The sequence below is a fragment of the Nuphar pumila genome, chromosome 1 (assembly GCF_984573655.1).
Source record: "Nuphar pumila chromosome 1, dmNupPumi1.hap1.1, whole genome shotgun sequence".
In the NCBI taxonomy this organism is placed as follows: Eukaryota; Viridiplantae; Streptophyta; class Magnoliopsida; order Nymphaeales; family Nymphaeaceae; genus Nuphar; species Nuphar pumila.
This window is the reverse complement of record NC_143249.1, coordinates 139,090,443-139,096,186: the sequence shown is the minus strand read 5'-3', so window position 1 is coordinate 139,096,186 and position 5,744 is coordinate 139,090,443.

Below are 5,744 nucleotides of genomic sequence, written 5' to 3'. Positions count from 1 at the left end.
CGGGTGTTTTAAAAATTTAAGGGGTATCGGGTCCCTTCATTTAAAAATTTTAAAAAATTTTAGTCGACTAAATCTTTATCGGTCGACTAAGAATGTGCGACTCATTCTAAAAATATCATCACTCGACTAGAAATATATCGGTCGACTAATATGGTGCGATACATTCCAAAATTTAAAACACCAGTCAACTAGAATTTTATCGGTCGACTAATATAGTGCGATTTTGAGATTTTGTTCAAAAATCAGCATTTTTATAAATCCAAAAACGAGCAAATACCTAGTTCTCTCCTAATTCTCATAAAATCTTCATTTTTAAGAGCTTTAGTGAAGATATCGGCATGTTGTTCTTTAGTGGAAATAAAATTTAACGAAATATCTCATTTTAACACATGATCTCTTAAAAAATGATGTCTAACTTCAATATGCTTAGTTCTTGAGTGCTGAATAGGATTTTTCGAAAGATTTATAGCACTAGTGTTATCACAATAAATAGTTGTTGTGGAGTAATTCAAACCAAAATCTTTTAAGGTCTGTTTCATCCAAAGTACTTGTGAACATGCTAAACTAGCCGCTATATATTCTGCTTCAGTTGTTGAGAGTGATACTGAATTTTGCTTTTTACTAAACCAAGAGACTAAGGAATTTCCTAAGAAATGACAAGTTCCACTAGTACTCTTGCGATCAGATTTACTTCCTGCAAAATCTGCATCACTATATGAAACCAAATCAAAGGAAGATGATTTTGGGTAAAACAATCCGAAATCTGAAGTATCTTTCAAATAACGAAAAATTTGTTTTACTGCAGTTAAATGAGATTCCTTTGGATTAGCTTGAAATCTTGCACACATACAAACACTAAACATAATATCAGGTCGACTAGCAGTTAAGTATAATAGAGATCCGATCATACCTCTGTAGAGTTTAGTATCTATACTTTTACCATTTTCATCTTTATCAAGAGAAGTAGTTGTACTCATAGGATTCCTTTTTGATTTCGATGAGTCCATCCCAAATCTCTTGAGAAGTTCTTTTGTATACTTAGCCTGATTGATGAAGATTCCTTCTTCAGTTTGCTTTATTTGAAGTCCAAGGAAGTAGTTTAATTCGCCCATCAAGCTCATTTCAAACTCTTCCTGCATAGCTTTAGCAAATTCTTTACAAAGAGAATCATTAGTAGAACCAAATATTATGTCATCAACATAAATTTGTACAATAAGAATATCTGAATTAAGATTTTTAATAAATAAAGTGGAGTCTACCCGACCAATGGAAAAACCAGATTGTTCTAGAAATTTTCGTAGTCTTTCATACCATGCTCTTGGTGCTTGTTTGAGTCCATACAAAGCTCTTTTCAATTTGTAGACTTTTTTTGGATATTTTTCATTTTCAAAGCCTGGAGGTTGCTCTACATAAACTTCTTCATTGATGTGTCCATTTAAGAATGCACTCTTAACATCAATTTGATATAACTTGAAGTTCATGTAACTAGCAAAAGCAAGCATCATTCGAATTGACTCTAATCGAGCCACTGGTGCATAGGTTTCATCAAAATCTATGCCTTCTTCTTGATTATAGCCTTGTGCCACTAGCCTTGCTTTGTTACGAATGACTTCACCATTTTCATCGAGCTTATTTCGGAAGACCCATCTAGTTCCAATTACCGGATGATCCTTTGGTCTATCAACTAGATCCCAAACATCATTCATAGTAAATTGGTTAAGTTCTTCAGACATGGCCAAAAGCCAAAATTCATCAACACAAGCCTCATTGATATTCTTTGGTTCTAATTTAGATATGAAAGCAACATTTGCAATATATTTTTCTAACTGCCTTCTAGTTTGGACACCACTCTTTATTTCACCAATAACTTGTTCATGTGGATGATTAGGAACTTCTTTCCAAACCGGTTGAAGAGGAATATTTTCTTGAGAAGTACTCTCTATCAAGGGTTCTTCTTGAAGTATTACTTCTCCTTCGCTTAGAGGTATAACCTGCTCACAATTCTCATTAAATGCAACATGTAAAGATTCTTCAATACAAGATGTTCTTTTATTGAAAATACAATATGCTTTACTTCTAGAAGAATATCCAAGAAATATTGATTCATCTGATTTTGAATCAAACTTATCAAGATTATCTTTGGTATTTAACAAGAAACATTTACTACCAAAAATTTTGAAATATAAGATCTTTGGTATACGATCATAATACAATTCAAAACATGTTTTATGTAAAATTGGTCGAATAAGAACACGATTTAAGACATAACATGCTGTATTAATTGCTTCAGCCCAAAAGTATTTTGGTAAATTTTTATCTTGAAGCATGGTTCTAGCACATTCTTGCAAAGTTCTATTCTTTCTTTCAACATTTTGTGGAGCCGCTCTAGGAAAAGCAAAGTTGTGAGATATACCATGTAAATCACAAAACTTTAGAAAAGATTCATTTTCAAATTCACCACCATGATCACTACGAATTTTAATAATAGATGTAGATTTTTCATTTGTAATTCTTCTACAAAGTTTAGAAAATTCTGAAAAAGCATCATTTTTGCTTTTTAGAAAAATTACCCATGTAAAACGAGAATAATCATCTACTATAACAAAAGCATACTTGCTACCATTCAAACTTTGAATTCTAGATGGTCCAAATAGATCTAAATGTAAAAGTTCAAGAGGACGTTTTGTTGAAACTATATCTTTTGCTTTAAAAGAATTCTTGATTTGTTTACCCCTTTGGCAAGCATCACATAGGTGATCATTCTTATATGGTATTCTAGGTAGGCCTCTTACAAGATCATTCTTGGATAACTTTGAAATAATTTTAAAGTTAACATGTCCAAGTCTCTTGTGCCATAACCATTGAATTTCATTTGAAACAATAAGACATTTTTCATTAAAAAAGGGTAATTCATCTAGATATAGTTCATACACATTGTTTCTTCTTTTACCTTTAAAAATGATCTTTTTAGATTGAAAATCAGAAATTAAGCATAAATCATTTTCAAAAGAAACATGAAAACCTTTATCACATAATTGACTGATAGATATTAAATTATGCATTAAACCATCTACTAAAAGAACATTTTCTATCAAGGGAAATTTTGGATTACCAATATTACCAATACCTATCACTTTTTCCTTGTTATTGTCACCAAAGGTGACGGTTCCTCCATCCTTATTTTGGAGGGTGGAAAATAACTCCGGCCTTCCAGTCATATGTTTGGAACAGCCACTGTCCAATATCCATTTGCTCCTTATGTTGTGTACCTACAATAAAATCAGAAAACAGAGCATTTGACCCCTTTCTATTTTCGGGTCCATGAGAGTTAGTCTTAGGAACCCATATCCATTTGGATTTTGGTTTCTTTTGATAATAAATATTCTTTCTATAAAAGGATTTAGAATAAACATGTCTAGAATAATCATATCTAGATGCATTTCTATTAGAACTAGAAAGTTTAGTTCTATGAACAAAAGGTTGAGAATAATGTCTTTGATTTTTCACCACATAGTTTGGTCTATTTTGAGTATCACAGAAGCTATATCCCAATCCAGTTTTATTAACCGAGCATCTTTGAGAACCAAAAAGTTTTTCTAGATTCTCTTGACCATTTGTGAATTTGGTCACTATAGAAAGAAGATCATTTGACTTTTCTTTAAGACTAGATATTTCTTTTTGTAAGAGATTGGTTCTAACTCCAATTTCTTTTATCTCAAGTGCTTGGCAAGAATTTTTCTTCTTGAGATCTTCTATTTCTTGAAGTAACACTTTATTTTGAGAGTCAAGAGTTAAATTTTCAGTTGTTAACTCTTTATTTTTAGAACTAAGACTCTTAAATTTAGCATATAAATCATTAAATGCTTCAAATAACTCATCATAGTCAAATTGACTTACCGAATCTTCTTGTGCTACAAAACACATGTTGGCGACTTCTTCATTTGATTCTTCATCGGAAGAGGAGTCACTATCATCCCAACATGCTTGAAATGCCTTTTTCTTCTTGAATTGGTCCTTGGGCTTGAATTTGAGAAGAGGACAATCTTTCTTGATATGTCCTGCCTTTTTGCAGTTAAAGCACTTTACTTCATTGGGAATGGAAGAATCTGCTTTCTTTGCCTTTCTTTGAAATCTTCCCTTTTTGATGAATCTTTTGAATTGCCTTGTGATGAGGGCAATATCTTCATTTTCATCTTCTTCTGAATTTTCTGAGTCAGAAGTAGCCTTAAAAGCAAGAGATTTCTTCTTAGGCTCTTCTTCTTATCTGTCTTGAAGATGGACCTCATATGCCATTAGGTTACCAACTAAGTCTTCAAGAGTGAGAGTATTGAGATCATTTGCTTCTTCAATAGCAGTGGTTTTTCTCTCCTATTCAGGAGTTAAACACCTTAGAATCTTTCTGACTAAATCCACTTGTGAATATTCTTTTCCAAGGGATTTCAAAGTGTTAGTTATATCGGTCATTCTAGTTACCATGTCCGATATAGATTCATTTTGCTTCATTTTGAACAATTCAAATTTATGAACTAAAGAAGCAATTTTAGATTCCTTTACCTTTGACGTACCTTCGTGAGTTACTAGAAGAGTATGCCAAATTTCATTTGCTGTAGAGCATTGAGAGATGCGATTGAATTCTACCTTGTCAACGCCACAATATAATGCATTCATGTGATCATCGCAAACCTGTGATCATCGCAAAAATTTTTCTCTCGTAATATTCTCTCTCTTCCTTCTCTTTTCCTTTCTAACCTCTTATTTTCCTCCTTTTTTGAAGGGAGAAAGATAAAAGATGGAAAGAAAGAGAGAAGAGAAAAGAAAGAAGAGAAGATAAGAAGAACTCTTTTGCGGGTCTCACTTGACCTTAATTTTGAAGAATTTTGAAATAACTCGCCTCCGTTTTTGAAATATTTGCGGGAAAACTGGGAGACGGGATCCGCTCGTCGGTACGAGGTTCGACCGTTCCTGGCGCCTTTACCAGGGGTAATCGAACCAAGGGTCAAATTAATGCCTTTTGCTTTGCTAAGAAATTATCTAAGTATTTATCCTAAGTCTAAATGCACAATGAATCATGCTTGTGCAAATGCAAAGATGTATGCTCTTTTTTGAAAATATTTTGAAGAATTTCCAAGTGAATCTGATAAAGTGAAGAAATGATTCCTAACTTAGAACTTAAGATTAAAGTTCTAAGTTTTTAGAATAATCAAGAGCTTGGGAAAATAAATCTGGAATTTGGAAATCGATTTTGAAGTTTTGAGATAAAAAGAGAATGAAGGAAATTTTCAAAGTCATAAATGGACTTTGAATTTAGAAGTTTGAACTTGGATAAATATTTGGAATGGAATTGAATTCCAGTTTTGAAGTTTTGAATTTAGAAGAAAAAGTGGGAAATCCAAAGGAATTGAGAAATGGGATTTGCAAAAGTCGGAATTTCAAGATGAAATCCGAATCCAAGTTCTGGATTCTGAATAGAGTTTTGAGTTGATTTTTGGATTTAGGATCCGGAATGGGAACTTGATTTGAAATCTGGAATGAAGAGGAATTGGTTTTAAGAATTAAAGTGAATTTTGGATCTGGAATTTTGAATGAAACTGGATTTAAGGTTTGGAATCCAAGATAATATTTTGGATCTGAAAATCTGAGATCCAAGATAGAGCTGAACTCTGGACCCTAAGATGGAATTGGATCTGAAATCTGAGATCCAAAGTAGAATTGGATTCTGGATCCTAGAATGGATTTGGATCTGA